The sequence below is a fragment of the Entelurus aequoreus genome, linkage group LG17, assembly GCF_033978785.1.
Source record: "Entelurus aequoreus isolate RoL-2023_Sb linkage group LG17, RoL_Eaeq_v1.1, whole genome shotgun sequence".
Classification (NCBI taxonomy): Eukaryota; Metazoa; Chordata; class Actinopteri; order Syngnathiformes; family Syngnathidae; genus Entelurus; species Entelurus aequoreus.
The window spans coordinates 52,476,794-52,495,932 of record NC_084747.1 but is presented as its reverse complement, the minus strand read 5'-3'; the positions used below and the strand labels follow the sequence as shown (position 1 = coordinate 52,495,932).

The window sequence follows — 19,139 nt, the reverse complement described above, 5'->3', positions numbered from 1 at the left end:
CTCACAGTCATTATTGGCTTTATTTTAACAAAAAATCTCAAGGTACATTAAACATATGTTTCTTACTGCAAGTTTGTCCTTAAATAAAATAGTGAACATACAACACAACTTGTCTTTTAGTAGTAAGTAAGCAAACAAAGACTCCTAATTTAGCTGCTAAAATATGCAGTAACATATTGTGTCATTTTCTATTCTATTATTTTGTCAAAATGATTAAGGACAAGTGGTAGAAAATGAATTATTAATCTACTTGTTCATTTACTGTTAATACTTGCTTATTTTCCGTTTTAACATGTTATATATACACTTCTGTTAAAATGTAATAATCACTTATTTTTCTGTTGTTTGATACTTTACATTAGTTTTGGATGATACCACAAATTTGGGTATCAATCCGATACCAAGTCGTTACATTGGTCTTATTCAAAGTCCTCATGTGTCCAGGGACATATTTGCTGATATAAATTTAAAAAAACCGGAAGAATCTTTCTGTGTGGAGTTTGCATGTTCTCCCCGTGACTGCGTGGGTTCCCTGCGGGTACTCCGGCTTCCTCCCACCTCCAAAGACATGCACCTGGTGATAGGTTTATTGGCAACACTGAATTGGCCCTGGTGTGTGAATGTGAGTGTGAATGTTGTCTGTCTATCTGTGTTGGCCCTGTGATGAGGTGGCGACTTGTCCAGGGCGTGCCCCGCCTTCCGCCTGAATGCAGCTGAGATAGGCTCCAGCACCCCCCGCCACCCCAAAAGGGACAAACGGTAGAAAATGGATGGATGGATGGAAAAAAGATTTTGTGATGCTATAAAATATCGATGTAATTATAGTAGTATCGAATGTTTACGCTATTGTGCTTGGTATCATTACAGTGGATGTTAGGTGTAGATCCACCAATGGCGTTTGTTTATATTTTGGCGTCCCGGAAGAGTTGGTGCTGCAGGGAATTCTGGGAATTTGTTCTGCAGTGTTTATGTTGTGTTTGTCATTGTTGTTTAGTGTGGTTTCACTATATGGTCTATATTTCACGTATGTGGGCTTTGTACCGAGGATGTCGCTGTGGCTTGTGCAGCCCTTTGAGACACTTGTGATTTAGGGCTATATAAATAAACACTGATTGATTGATTGATATATGGCACATGTTTATGACAGTGTTGGCGTTGTCCATACTGCCACCCTTTGTGTGACATGTGTGGCTGTTGACTAAGTATGCCCTTTTCACATGTGTAGTGTGTTTAAATTAAAGATTATTGCCTTAGTGGTTAACGATTGGCCACAGTAGAATCTTGACTTGATATTGGTAATTATCGACCATTTTTAACACATTCAACATACGGAGTCCATGGTGCTGCGGGTGCACTCGTCCTGTAATGTACTTCACTAGTTGTCATGGAGACAAGGATTAGTGATTTAGAAGTAGCTATAATACTGCTGTGCCGAACATGCTCGTCTGCATGACACGACGACCGGTACTTTTTAGAGGCGGTATAGTACTGAATATGATTCATTAGTATCCCGGTACTATACTAATACCGGTATACGTACAACCCTACCTGGGACAAAGACAAAAAAAAAAAAGAGTCGCTGAAACATGACTGGTAAACTTACTTTAGAGAAAATCTGTATATGATGAATAGAAGGGATCAAGAATAGACCCTTGTGTTATGTTTGACTAAGGGGAGATGACGGCAACAGACACCAGTGGGAAGTGCACTACCGTTCAAAAATTTGGGGTCACCCAAACAATTTTGTGGAATAGCCTTCATTTCTAAGAACAAGAATAGACTGTCGAGTTTCAGATGAAAGTTCTCTTTTTCTGGCCATTTTGAGCGTTTAATTGACCCCACAAATGTGATGCTCCAGAAACTCAATCTGCTCAAAGGAAGGTCAGTTTTGTAGCTTCTGTAACGAGCTAAACTGTTTTCAGATGTGTGAACATGATTGCACAAGGGTTTTCTAATCATCAATTAGCCTTCTGAGCCAATGAGCAAGCACATTGTACCATTAGAACACTGGAGTGATAGTTGCTGGAAATGGGCCTCTATACACCTATGTAGATATTGCACCAAAAACCAGACATTTGCAGCTAGAATAGTCATTTACCACATTAGCAATGTATAGAGTGTATTTCTTTAAAGTTAAGACTAGTTTAAAGTTATCTTCATTGAAAAGTACAGTGCTTTTCCTTCAAAAATAAGGACATTTCAATGTGACCCCAAACTTTTGAACGGTAGTGCATGTACAATGATTTATTATGTATATATATATATATATATATATATATATATATATATATATATATATATATATATATATATATATATATATATATATATATATATATATATATAATAACAACAAACAATACTACTAAACTATAGAATGGAGTGTGTGACCAAAATACAAGAGTGTGTAGTGTAAGACTATGTGTGTAATTAATTGTTGTGTGTTACCGTGATGTTGAAACGAGGAGAGGGAAGAAGGCAGGAAGACAGTCCGAGAGGCAGGCAGATGATCCAGGGCGTGAGAGAGCCGTCAAGAGGTCCGAGTCCAAAGTGGGGGTCGAGGATCGAGAAAGGCAGTCCAAATCACAAGGGAACACAATGGTAAAGACTCGGGAAGGAAGGTAAACCAAGCGAACTATGGTAGAACAAACAAGGATGTCAGACATGAAGGAAAAATGCAGAGAGAGCGTAAGCCTTATGGTATCCAAAGAGGTAAACCGCCTGGATCCTTCGGTTCACTGGTACTTTATCCAGCTCGCCCTCATCAGTCCCAGGTGTGCGGATTGCCGATTGTCTGCAGGCTCGGGCGAGGAGGAACTGTGACACTCAGTTGCAGGAGGAAAGCGGGTTTGAATCCGCACCGTGACACCTTGAAGGACACCATTGGGAGTTTACTCCTAATACTTTGTTGATTGGTGCTATATGCTGTTTGCACACTGGCCTGGTGGTTAGAGTGTCAGCCCTGAGATCGGTAGGTCGTGAGTTCAAACCCCGGCCGAGTCATACCAAAGACTATAACAATGGGACCCATTACCTCCCTGCTTGACACCCCGAATCAAGGGTTGGAATTGGGGGTTAAATCACCAAAAATGATTCCCGGGCGTGGCAACCGCTACTGCTCACTGCTCCCCTCACCTCCCAGGGGGTGAGGGTGATAGGTCAAATGCAGAGGGTAATTCCACCACACCTAGTGTGTCTGTGACTATCATTGGTACTTTAACTTAACAACACCCATACGTACTGTACTTGCCACCCATACGGATGTACTTGCCTTCAATGACCACACCTAAAGAGTGGCGTAGTTTGACCTCCTGGTGCATGCTTTCACTGTGATGGCTGGCCCTCTGCCCAGTCTCACCTGTTCGGAGGTATTGTGATGCTCCACAGTACCCATGTGAGATGCAGAGAAGGTCAGTTTGCAAAGTTTAGTGTGGAAAGTTCTGGCAAAGTCACAACACAAATAAGTCCGTCAGCTCACCTCCCTTATTTTTTGACATTTAACATGCAGATAAAAGAAGAAGGGAAGAGTATGTCATCGTCGCTCCTCACTGCCTGCTTGTCTCCCCTGCAGCAGCAGCAGCAGCCGTCATTCTCGAACATCCCACGTGCGCTTTAAAGATTCACCGCCGTAAATTCTTCATATCCCGTCTTTGAAGTGAGAGAAGCCAAGAAGAAAGCGATGATGCTCCACATCTTTGTGGCTATCCCCTTTTTTCTCGCACTTATTTTCTTTTTTACCCCAGACAGATCTCACTTTTAAAGGCAGAAAGAAGATATTTTTTTCTGCCCATAATCATAGTAGGAAAGCTACTATTCCTCATTAATGCTTTCGTACGCTTCTTCTTCTGGACCATGAAAATGTTCACTATATGACATCGAACCCGCTACAAAATTCACACATTTGAAGATTAAAGGCCTACTGAAACCCACCACTTCCGACCACGCAGTCTGATAGTTTATATATCAATGATGAAATCTTAACATTGCAACACATGCCAATACGGCCGGGTTAACTTATAAAGTGCAATTTTAAATTTCCCGCTAAACTTCCGGTTGAAAACGTCTATGTATGATGACGTATGCGCGTGACGTCAATCGTTGAAACGGAAGTATTGGTACCCCATTTAATCCAATACAAAAAAGCTCTGTTTTCATCTCATAATTCCACAGTATTCTGGACATCTGTGTTGGTGAATCGTTTGCAATTTGTTTAATGAACAATGAAGACTGCAAAGAAGAAAGTTGTAGGTGGGATCGGTGTATTAGCGGCTGGCTGTAGCAACACAACCAGGAGGACTTTGACTTGGATAGCAGACGCGCTAGCCGACGCTAGCCGCCGACCGCACGGATGATCGGGTGAAGTCCTTCGTCCTTCCGTCGATCGCTGGAACGCAGGTGAGCACGGGTGTTGATGAGCAGATGAGGGCTGGCTGGCGTAGGTGGAGCGCTAATGTTTTTATCATAGCTTTGTGAGGTCCCGTTGCTAAGTTAGCTTCAATGGCGTCGTTAGCAACAGCATTGTTAAGCTTCGCCAAGCTGGGAATTATTAACCGTGTAGTTACAGGTCCATTGTTTAATAGTATTGTTGATCTTCTGTCTATCCTTCCAGTCAGGGATTTATTTATTTTGTTTCTATCTGCATTTGAGCCCGATGCTATCACGTTAGCTCAGTAGCTAAAGAGCTTCGCCGATGTATTGTCGTGGAGATAAAAGTCACTGTGAATGTCCATTTTGCGTTCTCGACTCTCATTTTCTAGAGGATATAGTATCCGAGGTGGTTTAAAATACAAATCCGTGATCCACAATAGAAAAAGGAGAGAGTGTGGAATCCAATGAACCCTTGTACCTAAGTTACGGTCAGAGTGAAAAAAGATACATCCTGCACTGCACTCTAGTCCTTCACTCTCACTTTCCTCATCCACGAATCTTTCATCCTCGCTCGAATTAATGGGGTAATCGTCGCTTTCTCGGTCCGAATCGCTCTCGCTGCTGGTGTAAACAATGGGAAAATGTGAGGAGCCCTTCCTCCGGTGACGTCACGCTACTTCCGGTACAGCCAAGGATTTTTTTTTATCAGCGACCAAAAGTTGCGACCTTTATCGTCGTTGTTCTCTACTAAATCCTTTCAGCAATAATATGGCAATATCGCGAAATGATCAAGTATGACACATAGAATGGATCTGCTATCCCCGTTTAAAAAAAAAAAAATCCTTTCAGTAGGCCTTTAAGAGGGCACATTTTTACAATGCACCTTATGTTTTAGGCACACTCGACATTTGCATGACCATTAGCACTTCCACACACACACACAACCTAGAAGTGTCATTAACCTCTAAAGCAGGGGTCACCAACGCGGTGCCCGCGGGCACCAGGTAGCCCGTAAGGACCAGATGAGTAGCCCGCTGGCCTGTTCTAAAAATAGCTCAAATAGCAGCACTTACCAGTGAGCTGCCTCTATTTTTTAAAATTGTATTTATTTACTAGCAAGCTGGTCTCGCTTTGCCCGACATTTTTACTTCTAAGAGAGACAAAACTCAAATAGAATTTGAAAATCCAAGAAAATATTTTAAAGACTTGGTCTTCACTTGTTTAAATAAATTCATTATTGTTTTTACTTTGCTTCTTATAACTTTCAGAAAGACAATTTTAGAGAAAAAATACAACCTTAAAAATGATTTTAGGATTTTTAAACACATATACCTTTTTACCTTTTAAATTCCTTCCTCTTCTTTCCTGACAATTTAAATCAATGTTCAAGTATTTTTTTTTTTTATTGTAAAGAATAATAAATACATTTGAATTTAATTCTTCATTTTAGCTTCTGTTTTTTCGACGAAGAATATTTGTGAAATATTTCTTCAAACGTATTATGATTAAAATTCAAAACAATTATTCTGGCAAATCTAGAAAATCTGTAGAATCAAATTTAAATCTTATTTCAAGTCTTTGAATTTCTTTTAAAATTTTTGTTCTGGAAAATCTAGAAGAAATAATGATTTGTCTTTGTTAGAAATATAGCTTGGTCCAATTTGTTATATATTCTAACAAAGTGCAGATTGGATTTTAACCTATTTAAAACATGTCATCAAAATTTTAAATTAATCTTAATCAGGAAAAATTATTAATGATGTTCCATAAATTCTTTTTTAAATTTTTTCAAAAAGATTCGAATTAGCTAGTTTTTCTCTTCTTTTTTTCGGTTGAATTTTGAATTTTAAAGAGTCGAAACTGAAGATAAACTATGTTTCAAAATTTAATTGTCATTTTTTTCGTGTTTTCTCCTCTTTTAACCGTTCAATTAAGTGTAAATATCATTAATTATTAATAACAACATAGAGTTAAAGGTAAATTGAGCAAATTGGCTATTTCTGGCAATTTATTTAAGTGTTTATCAAACTGGTAGCCCTTCGCATTAATCACTACCCAAGAAGTAGCTCTCGCTTTCAAAAAGGTTGGTGACCCCTGCTCTAAAGGCTTAGTGGACACATGCGTGGACAGCTCCTTTTAGCCCTTATTTCCAAAATTGTGTACACTACTGAATTGCGAGTCCAACGTTAGACACCAAACGTCAATTTACAAATACAACTATTTTGCAACATTTTTTTTCAAAGTCAGTTTTAAAGGACATGTATGTATAATCAACATTGTACCCATGCCTTGTGCCTGCTGGGTAATGATAACCACCACCTAATACCATAATAGATATAAAATAAAATAAAAAGGCAAAGTCATTCATAAAGTCAAAACCCTCGGCGACGCATTCTACTGCAAAGTATTACAATTTATTATAATCATTGCCAGTTAAAAAATGATGGCCGCCACTTTGCACGCTGTGGATAGAAAGACCTGAAATAATGCTAAAAGTCAAAACCGAGGCACATTCTACACATACTCCAGGCCATTTGACATCCCCGGGTGTCAGCGTGGACTTTGCAACCCCCACTACAGTCTGAAGAAGTCTATATCCATCATTACACGGTTAGTATCTATTAGTTTTCAATGTCAAAACAACATATTTGCGACACAACACTAACCCTATTTGTATATAAAATATAAGCTATTTAAATACTTACCCATTGAATAAAATAATAACTACCACCTCCAAATGTGGTGCAAATGTCATGGGGAGGCGGAGGGATGGGGAAAAATCCAAAGCAATATAAAGCATATCGATCTATTGACAAAAGGCCATAGTGAATGCTAATTTAGTATGAGTGTAACGGGGGGCCACGTGTTGTGCACCTTGGTAAAACCTCACTACCTGAGAACTTCAAGAGCAGTGGTGAGTGCTGGATTGATAGCCCGGGCTTTTAGCTCAGTAGTCACACTGCAAAAAGTCAGTGTTCAAAAACAAGAAACAAAAGTACAAAAATTAGGGGTATTTTATTTGAACTAAGCAAAATGATCTGCCAACAGAACAAGAAAACGTGGCTTGTCAAGACTTTCCAAAACAAGTAAAATTAGCTAACCTCAATAAACCCAAAAATACCTTAAAATAAGTATATTCTCACTAATAACAACTGTACTACTATATGAGTACGTATTTTCTATTGTTTCATTGAAAATAAAACAGCAAAGTCCATTTGCTGTCATCTGTTTTAATTATGAGTCGTGATTTTTTTTTTCATGCTTGAAATAAGAAATTATCACTTTAAAAAAGTAGTTTTATACTTGTGAGTAGAGATGTCCGATAATGGCTTTTTTGCCGATATCCGATATTCCGATATTGTCCAACTCTTAATTACCGATTCCGATATCAACCGATACGGATATATACAGTCGTGGAATTAACACATTATTATGCCTAATTTTGTTGTAATGCCCCGCATAACATAACTCTTGAACCAAACATGCAAAATGTCTAATAATGCCTGGAATAATGTATCTTTGTGAGTTTTACTAGAAACGTATGTGTGGAAGTCGCGTACTCGCGGTCCCGCTGATACATACGCCGGAGGCCAGTTGCGCAGAGTTGACAAAGGTTTTAATGGTTTTTCACAAGCTCTTCAACAGACACGTTCGTTCCAGACTTTGCAGTCTCTCCAATACTCCCCCTTCCCTCCTCCTGCACCCGGCCGCTCACTGTTAAAGACAACAGATGATTAGATTAACACGTACCACCTGTGAAATCTAATCACCTGCCAGCTGTGTCTCGCCGTCAGTACATGCCCCGCCCCTACCGGATGGTGCTCGTCCTCAGCACCATGGACAGCGGCGGTGACCAATGTTCCCTCTAAATCAGGGTCACCAACCTTTTTGAAACCAAGAGCTACTTCTTGGGTACTGATTAATGCGAAGGGCTACCAGTTTTGATACACACTTAAATAAATTGCCGGAAATAGCCAATTTGCTCAATTTACCTTTAACTCTATGTTATTATTAATAATTAATGATATTTACACTTAATTGAACGGTTTAAAAGAGGAGAAAACACGAAAAAAATGACAATTAATTTTGAAACAAAGTGTATCTTCAATTTCAACTCTTTAAAATTCAAAATTCAACCGAAAAAAAGAAGAGAAAAACTTAAAAAAAAGAATTTATGGAACATCATTAGTAATTTTTCCTGATTAAGATTAATTTTAGAATTTTGATGACATGTTTTAAATAGGTTAAAATCCAATCTACACTTTGTTAGAATATATAACAAATTGGACCAAGCTATATTTCTAACAAAGACAAATCATCATTTCTTCTAGATTTTCCAGAACAAATTTTTTAAAAGAAATTCAAAAGACCTTGAAATAAGATTTAAATTTGATTCTACAGATTTTCTAGATTTGCCAGAATATTTTTTTGAATTTTAATAATAAGTTTGAAGAAATATTTCACAAATATTCTTCGTCGAAAAAACAGAAGCTAAAATGAAGAATTAAATTAAAATGTATTTATTATTAATAAATGTATTAATAAAAAAAATAAATTTACTTGAACATTGATTTAAATTGTCAGGAAAGAAGAGGAAGGAATTCAAAAGGTAAACATGTATATGTGTTTAAAAATCCTGAAATAATTTTTAAGGTTGTATTTTTTCTCTAAAATTGTCTTTCTGAAAGTTATAAGAAGTAAGTAAAATAAATAATGAATTTATTTAAACAAGTGAAGACCAAGTCTTTAAAATATTTTCTTGGATTTTCAAATTCTATTTGAGTTTTGTCTCTCTTAGAATTAAAAATGTCGGCAAAGCGAGACCAGCTTGCTAGTAAATAAATACAATTTAAAAATAGAGGCAGCTCACTGGTAAGTGCTGCTATTTGAGCTATTTTTAGAACAGGCCGGCGGGCTACTCATCTGGTCCTTACGGGCTACCTGGTGCCCGCGGGCACCGCGTTGGTGACCCCTGCTCTAAATGTATCTCAGCTGCATTCGGGCGGAAGGCAACACAGATAGACGGACAACATTCTCTTATTATTATAATCAAATGACAGCAGTCATTTCCATGAGGTTATTTTCTAATATAAGTTTTTAGGCCCACTTACAATGACAATAACAAAAATATTGTTTTTCATGAACTATGTACTTGTATTGTTTGTCTGGGTGGAGGTCCTGCTTTGGAAATAGTTTGTACCCCTTTCAGACATTGCATTTAGTTCCCATTAAAACATCCACATGTTGCACAATGAGATGTAAGCAGGGGATCATGTGTACATTCCTGCAACTTCCTGTTTGTAAAATATATATTTTTATTAGTATTTATTAATATACTAACAGCATTTCATGATTAATATTTATAAATTAAGATTCCTAATAAATGACACCAGATAAGCACACATTTGATTGGTAAATCATAGCGTAACGACCTGGAATGACACTTTATGTGTGGTGTTGGAGTTGTCTGACTTTGTGTGTGGCTGTAAATGCATCACTGCTAAGTGCCATATGTGCATGTGTTGGCGCAAGTGAGAAAGAGCGAGCGGCTGTTTTTGATATAACAAAGTTGGTTTTGGTCTGGTTTGTACTGCAGAAAATGACCAGTTTTGCTAGATATATTTTTTTTACTAATGTTTTGGTGATGTGTTTATGGCCGACAATAAAGAGTTTTGCTCAGTAAAGTGATGGATGGAATTCATGTCCTCAAAGCGTCTCGACAGACGTTACAATATTTGAACAATGATGACGAAAACTGTTTTCTCTGTCGTGTCCGTGTGTCGAAAATTGTTATGTGCTTATTTTTGTATTTGATTTTGTGCGTGGCATAGATTTGCCGTGCGCAGAGGACGCTTGAGCAGTGCGCAATTGAACAGGCACACACCTTAGAGGGAACATTGAACATTGGCGGTTACCTTTGCTCCTGCAAGCGCGCTGGCCACATCTCCCTCCACAGTGTGCTTTTTTTAAGGCTTGCAAACACAAATATTAGTTTTTTTTACTCAATATGACAGTAATGTTCTTAGAATCCTGAGATAATGCAAAAAAGACAAAAAGAAAAATTCAAACTTAACTCTTAAACCAAACATGCAAAATGTCTAATAAGTCTTGAAAATAAGAAAAACGCATTAAATGAGAAGGTGTGTCCAAACTTTTGGCCTGTACTGTACATTAAACACATCCATCAACCACTGTTGGCTAGCTCCCACCAGATGAAAATCTCTGTTCTATACCGGAAGGTTTCGTGTAGCCTTGAACCTTTCGTGCAGCTCTCGTGTTCGAGGTCTCTAATGCAACAACTCTCTCGAGGGTACCACACATGTTAGAGTATGTTCCTGTGAAAGGACGTGTTCATTTTGCGTAATCAACTCCTCTGCCGCCTGTGGAATTAGTTATTGATTATTTAATTAGGGCTAAGATTATACTACTATTAGAGCAAATAATTCCAAATGGATGCTATCGATTAGCAGCCGGGCTGTATTGACTATTAAATTGATGCCATCATTATGGTTACTTTGCACAAATGGGGCTACAATTCTAATTCTTCACAACAGTTGAATTCGAGGCTTTTCAAGGCATGTCGGTCGGCATTAACCAAAGAACCTCATGGTACAGAAAAGCTTAGACAACCTCCCGTAAATTCCCTCAGTGACTCACCTCATAGTCACTTTTCTGTTTGTTTTTTTACGTCTGCACTAAAGTGACAGCCATGGCCACAGGGATTATATTTTCATGTCGTCTGTCCTTCTTCATAACTTTAGCACTTTTCATCCTGACGTCCATCAATGCCACGTTGTTTGGAGGAAACTTACCTAAAAGCCTGTTTGCCTTCTAAGGAGATATTACCATTGATTTCTTTGCTGATTGTTTCTGATGGGCTGCAACCTGGAATGCACCGGTAAATGTTGCCAGGACCTTTGATGAAATCAAATACATCTCATTTTCCTTATGTGTTCATATTTTAAAACCATTTTTCCCCATAAGGAGCAATGGATATGAGTCATTCCACCAAATCGGTGCAGTTTGCTTGTTGTAACGTTCTCAAAATGAACTCAAATGTATGTATTGTTTTTATCTCCAAATATAATAATACAAAAAGGGCCTGATCTAGTTAAGGTTTGCGTGTACTAAAACACGGGCAAACTTGACATCACGCACAAAGCTGATCTACTAGACTTAGACTTAGACTTCTTTTATTGTCATTCATTGAACTTTACAGTACAGATAAGAACTGAATTGTGTTGCATTAGCTCGTTTTAGTGTAGGATAAAAGAGCAATAAGTGCAGATATAAATAGATTTACTGTACAGATTAGAGATGTCCGATAATGGCTTTTTTGCCTACATCCAGTATTCCGATATTGTCCAACTCTTAATTACCGATTTCGATATCAACCGATACCGATATATACAGTCGTGGAATTAACACATTAGTATGCCTAATTTTGTTGTGATGCCCCGCTGGATGCATTAAACAATGTAACAAGATTTCCAAATTAAATCAACTCAAGTTATGGAAAAAAATGCCAACATGGCACTGCCATATTTATTATTGAAGTCACAAAGTGCATTATTTTTTTTAACATGCCTCAAAACAGCAGCTTGGAATTTTGGGATATGCTCTCCCTGAGAGAGCATGAAGAGGTTGAGGGGGGCGGGGTTGAGATGTTTTAGGGGGTAGCGGGGGGTGTATATTGTAGCAACCCGGAAGAGTTAGTGCTGCAAGGGGTTCTGGGTATTTTTTATGTTGTGTTTCTGTTGTGTTACGGTGCGGATGTTCTCCGGAAATGTGTTTGTCATTCTTGTTTGGTGTGGGTTCACAGTGTGGCGCATATTTGTAACAGTGTTAAAGTTGTTTATACGGCTACCCTCAGTGTGACCTGTATGGCTGTTGACCAAGTATGCCTGGCATTCACTTGTGTGTGTGAAAATCCGTAGATATTATGTGATCGGGCTGGCACGCAAAGACAGTGCCTTTAAGGTGTATTGGCGCTCTGTACTTCTCCCTACGTTCGTGTACCACTCCGTACAACGGCGTTTTAAAAAGTCATACATTTTACTTTTTGAAACCGATACCAATAATTTCCGATATTACATTTTAAAGCCGATAATATCGGCAGTCCAATATTATTGGACATCTCTAATAATAAACATAATAAACAGAAAGGTTGACATAGAAACTCTTGAGCTGGGGCACTCGTAAGTGTTATGTATCACTAAGGGGAGGTGACGGCAAACAGGCACCAGGGGGCAGTATGTACAATTATTTATTCAATATATATAAATATTCAATATATATAATAATAACAAACAATACTAATTTAATAAACTAAGGAAATGGAGTGTGAACTAGATCCAAGGGTGTGTATGGTGTAAGACTATGTGTAGTATTTAACTGGAATGTGTGTTACCAAAGTGTTGAAGAGATACGAGGAAGTCCAGAGGGCAGGCAGATGATCCAGGATACAAGCGGGGTCCGTGGGGCTGAGAGGAGCGTCAGAGTTCAAATCCATGCGAGGTGGTCGAGATCCGGGAAGGCAAAACACTGCGGGCACACGGGAGAAGACAGGGGGGTCAAGGCACGGAGAGGAAACAAGGAGAGAGTCTAAAGGTAGTCGCTTACTGTACACCATGAGAAAACTAAGTTCCCGCGCCGATCCTTGGGTCCACTGGTCTTTTATCTAGCTCGCCCTGGATGTACGCACCCGTGGGCGTGTCCCGAGGTGCGCACAGACGGATGAGCGGCGTTGGCAGGAGTCTGAGCCGTAACAGTAAGCCAAGTACATCAGAAGTTATCAGACTGGACCATAGTTTTAGCTGGCAACAGAAACAAATGGTAGGGTGACCAACCTAAATCTTGACTTATTCAACATGTTGTCCATTTTTGTTAACTATAGAGGTTGAAAAGGACATTACAGCACATAACAATAGGGGGCGCTTCGGAATTCAGTCCAGCTAGTTTCCATCCATCTATCCATTTTCTACCGCTTGTCCCTTTCGGGGTCGCGGGGGTTGCTGGAGCCTATCTCAGCTGCATTCGGGCGGAAGCCTTGGTACACCTTGGACAAGTCGCCACCTCATCGCAGGGCCAACACAGATAGACAGACAACATTCACTCTCACATTCACACACTAGGGGCCAATTTAGTGTTGCCAATCAACCTAGTTTCAGAAAACTGAATTTGGACTTCTGCAATGAGTTCTTGTCTCAGAAACAGCCTGCTAGTCACAAGTCAAACGGGGATCAATCAATCAATCAATCAATCAATGTTTACTTATATAGCCCTAAATCACGAGTGTCTCAAAGGGCTGCACAAGCCACAAGGACATCCTGGGCTCAGATCCCACATCAGGGCAAGAAAAAACTCAACCCAATGGGATGACAATGAGGACGAACCCCCCCCCCCCCCCCCCCCCCCCCCCCCCGAGCGATGCAATGGACGTCGAGTGCATCTAACATAATATTGTGAGAGTCTAGTCCATAGTGGATCTAACATAATATTGGGAGAGTCCAGTCCATAGTGGATCTAACATAATATTGGGAGAGTCCAGTCCATAGTGGATCTAACATAATATTGTGAAAGTCCAGTCCATAGTGGATCTAACATAATATTGTGAGAGTCCAGTCCATAGTGGATCTAACATAATAGTGTGAGAGTCCAGTCCATAGTGGATCTAACATAATATTGTGAGAGTCCAGTCCATAGTGGATCTAACATAATAGTGTGAGAGTCCAGTCCATAGTGGATCTAACATAATATTGTGAGAGTCCAGTCCATAGTGGATCTAGCATAATATTGTGAGAGTCCAGTCCATAGTGGATCTAGTTAATAGTGTGAGAGTCCAACTCGCGAATTTAAGAATGCATAGTGTGAGAGTCCAGTCCATAGTGGATCTAGCATAATATTGTGAGAGTCCAGTCCATAGTGGATGTAACATAATAGTGTGAGAGTCCAGTCCATAGTGGATCTAACATAATATTGGGAGAGTCCAGTCCATAGTGGATCTAATATAATATTGTGAGAGTCCAGTCCATAGTGGATCTAACATAATATTGGGAGAGTCCAGTCCATAGTGGATCTAACATAATAGTGTGAGAGTCCAGTCCATAGTGGATCTAACATAATATTGTGAGAGTCCAGTCCATAGTGGATCTAACATAATATTGTGAGAGTCCAGTCCATAGTGGATCTAACATAATATTGTGAGAGTCTAGTCCATAGTGGATCTAACATAATAGTGTGAGAGTCCAGTCCATAGTGGATCTAGTTAATAGTGTGAGAGTCCAACTCGCGAATTTAAGAATGCATAGTGTGAGAGTCCAGTCCATAGTGGATCTAGCATAATATTGTGAGAGTCCAGTCCATAGTGGATCTAGTTAATAGTGTGAGAGTCCAACTCGCGAATTTAAGAATGCATAGTGTGAGAGTCCAGTCCATAGTGGATCTAACATAATATTGGGAGAGTCCAGTCCATAGTGGATCTAACAATAGTGTGAGAGTCCAGTCCATAGTGGATCTAATATAATATTGTGAGAGTCCAGTCCATAGTGGCTCTAACATAATATTGTGAGAGTCCAGTCCATAGTGGATCTAACATAATAGTGTGAGAGTCCAGTCCATAGTGGATCTAACATAATATTGTGAGAGTCCAGTCCATAGTGGATCTAGCATAATATTGTGAGAGTCCAGTCCATAGTGGATCTAGTTAATAGTGTGAGAGTCCAACTCGCGAATTTAAGAATGCATAGTGTGAGAGTCCAGTCCATAGTGGATCTAGCATAATATTGTGAGAGTCCAGTCCATAGTGGATCTAGTTAATAGTGTGAGTGTCCGACTCGCGAATTTAAGAATGCATAGTGTGAGAGTCCAGTCCATAGTGGATCTAACATAATATTGTGAGAGTCCAGTCCATAGTGGATCTAACATAATAGTGTGAGAGTCCAGTCCATAGTGGATCTAGCATAATATTGTGAGAGTCCAGTCCATAGTGGATCTAGTTAATAGTGTGAGAGTCCAACTCGCAAATTTAAGAATGCATAGTGTGAGAGTCCAGTCCATAGTGGATCTAACATAATATTGTGAGAGTCCAGTCCATAGTGGATCTAACATAATAGTGTGAGAGTCCAGTCCATAGTGGATCTAACATAATATTGTGAGAGTCCAGTCCATAGTGGATCTAGTTAATAGTGTGAGAGTCCAACTCGCGAATTTAAGAATGCATAGTGTGAGAGTCCAGTCCATAGTGGATCTAACATAATATTGTGAGAGTCCAGTCCATAGTGGATCTAACATAATATTGTGAGAGTCCAGTCCATAGTGGATCTAACATAATAGTGTGAGAGTCCAGTCCATAGTGGATCTAACATAATATTGTGAGAGTCCAGTCCATAGTGGATCTAGTTAATAGTGTGAGAGTCCAACTCGCGAATTTAAGAATGCATGTGGAAAACAGAGGAGTCCTGGTTTAAAATTCAGCACAAACTGGCTACTATTTTTTCGTAGTTGACAAATAAGGAGAATCGTCAGCCTGATGGATGCAACGCTTGACTAGAAGGGCGGAGAAAAACAATATATCACTGCCACGCTGTTACGAAAGGAGAACAACCTGTGGACTAGGGCCAAGTGCTCACTGCTGGTGAGTGGCAGGGCGAAGCTCGAGACCAGATGCATTTTTCAGAACATCGACTGAGTATTGATTGAGGCCGGCAGGTCAATGTGAGTGAATGTTTTTTTTTAGGATAAATAAATGCCCCTTTTGTCCCTGACAATGTTTAACAAAGTGAAAATCTTACAACCATTGATTTAAGTCTGCAAAATCTCAGCCTTTTTTTTCTTGACGTTTGTCAGAGGAGAGATGTGTTTCTTTAAAAACTACATGCAGCTGCAAACTTCTGCCTTTGCATAAGCTAAACCAGGGGTCACCAACGCGGTGCCCGCGGGCATCAGGTAGCCCGTAAGGACCAGATGAGTATCCCGCTGGCCTGTTCTAAAAATAGCTCAAATAGCAGCACTTAGCAGTGAGCTGCCTCTATTTTTTAAATTTTATTTACTTACTAGCAAGCTGGTTTCGCTTTGCCCGACATTTTTAATTCTAAGAGAGACAAAACTCAAATAGAATTTGAAAATCCAAGAAAATATCTTAAAGACTTGGTCTTCACTTGTTTAAATAAATTCATTAATTTTTTTACTTTGCTTCTTATAAGTTTCAGAAAGACAATTTTAGAGAAAAAATACAACCCTAAAAATGATTTTAGAATTTTTAAACACATATACCTTTTTACCTTTTAAATTCCTTCCTCTTCTTTCCTGACAATTTAAATCAATGTTCAAGTAAATTTATTTTTTTTATTGTAAAGACTAATAAATACATTTTAATTTAATTCTTCATTTTAGCTTCTGTTTTTTCGACGAAGAATATTTGTGAAATATTTCTTCAAACTTATTATGATTAAAATTCAAAAAAATGATTCTGGCAAATCTACAAAATCTGTAGAATCAAATTTAAATCTTATTTCAAAGTCTTTTGAATTTCTTTTAAAAATTTTGTTCTGGAAAATCTAGAAGAAATAATGATTTGTCTTTGTTAGAATTATAGCTTGGTCCAATTTTTTATATATTCTAACAAAGTGTAGATTTGATTTTAACCTATTTAAAACATGTCATCAAAATTCTAAAATTAATCTTAATCAGGAAAAATTACTAATGATGTTCCATAAATTATTTTTTTAATTTTTTCAAAAAGATTCGAATTAGCTAGTTTTTCTCTTCTTTTTTTCGGTTGAATTTTGAATTTTAAAGAGTCGAAATTGAAGATAAACTATGTTTCAAAATTTAATTGTCATTTTTTTCGTGTTTTCTCCTCTTTTAAACCGTTCAATTAAGAGTAAATATCATTAATTATTAATAATAACATAGAGTTAAAGGTAAATTGAGCAAATTGGCTATTTCTGGCAATTTAATTAAGTGTGTATCAAACCGGTAGCCCTTCGCATTAATCAGTACCCAAGAAGTAGCGCTTGCTTTCAAAAAGGTTGGTGACCCCTGAGCTAAACGTTTGCTTTGACCTTTTAACGCTCCCATGTATAGTCTTCGACTTGTCTTATTCTATACCGGTCCTTTTTACAGCGGGTCTGCTTATTACCTATTTTCAGGTCAAAACAATGTCAGTCTGCTCCAACTGTGGTTTGCTAAAGCACTTGCTTCAGGCTATTGCTGGACCAAAAGCCTGTAACCCCGTAAATTCCCACTGGATGTGGAACGGCCGCTGAACGGCGCCGCCGCGAAACGTCTCCGCCGTCCGCCATTGCCCACCCCGAATTCGCGAGATCACGTGATAAGGGGAGTTGTAGTAAAGCGAAACACAAACAGGTAATTCTGTCCTTCCAGAAGAGAAGAAGCAAATAAACGTTTTGTGTAAAAGACAACAGTTTAGCCTTGCAAAAACAATTACCATAGTTTCCGGACTATAAGGCGCACTTATTTTTAATTTTTTTTTCCCTCAAAACTCGACAGTGCACCTTATAACCCGGTGCGCCTAATGTAAGGAAACAGTTTTGGTTGAGCTTACCCGCCTCGAAGCAATTTTATTTGGTACATGGTGTAAAGATAAGTGTGACTACACTGCAAAAAGCCAGTGTTCAAAAACAAGAACTTTTTTTTTTACAAAAATGAGGGGTATTTTATTTGAACTAAGCAAAATTATCTGCCAATAGAACAAGAAAATGTGGCTTGTCAAGACTTTCCAAAACAAGTAAAATTAGCTAACCTCAATGAACCCAAAAATACTTTAAAATAAGTATATTCTCTCTAATAACAAGTGCACTTTTCTTGGTAGAAAAAAAAATAGACCTTTTTGCTCAATATGTTCTCGACATAATGATATGCGCTCGGCATCATGATTTTTTTGTCATGCTTGAAGTAAGAAATGATTACTTTAAAAGAGTAGTTTTATACTTGTGAGTGTTGATGACACAGCTTTGCAACAGTTGATATTCTAGTTTCATGCATGTTTTACTCAATATAGGTCATCAAATCTCAACTACAAGCTGTAATATCTTACTGAGATCATTTAGGACCAAAACCCTTAAAGGCCTACTGAAAGCCACTACTACCGACCACACAGTCTGATAGTTTATATATCAATGATGAAATCTTAACATTGCAACACATGCCAATACGGCCGGGTTAACTTATAAAGTGCAATTTTAAATTTCCCAGGAAACTTCCGCTTGAAAACGTCTATGTATGATGACGTATGCGCGTGACGTCAATGGTTGAAGCGGAAGTATTCGGACACATTATATCATAATACAAACAGCTCTGTTTTCATCGCAAAATTCCACAGTATTTTGGACATCTGTGTTGGTGAATCTTTTGCAATGTGTTTAATGAACAATGGAGACTGCAAAGAAGAAAGCTGTGGGTGGGATTAGTGTATTAGCGGCCGGCTGCAGCAACACAACCATGCAGGAGGACTTTGAGTTGGATAGCAGACGCGCTATCCGACGCTAGCCGCCGACCGCATCGATGATCGGGTGAAGTCCTTCGTCGCGCCGTCGATCGCTGGAACGCAGGTGAGCACGGGTGTTGATGAGCAGATGAGGGCTGGCGTAGGTGAAGAGCTAATGTTTTTATCATTGCTCTGACGAGGTCCGGTAGCTAAGTTAGCTTCAATGGTGTCGTTAGCAACAGCATTGCTAGGCTTCGACAGGCGGCACAGCATTAACCGTGTAGTTACAGGTCCAGTGTTTGGTTCGGTGTCTCCTGATAGT

The 19,139-nt window shown here is 38.9% G+C and overlaps 1 protein-coding gene across 2 annotated transcripts in view; it reads left to right on the top strand.

Moving 5' to 3' along the window:
* The window catches only part of grid2 (glutamate receptor, ionotropic, delta 2), a 1,088,972-nt gene that overhangs the window by 761,284 nt on the left and 308,549 nt on the right, over window positions 1-19,139 (top strand). The gene's annotated exons all lie outside the window — the stretch shown is intronic.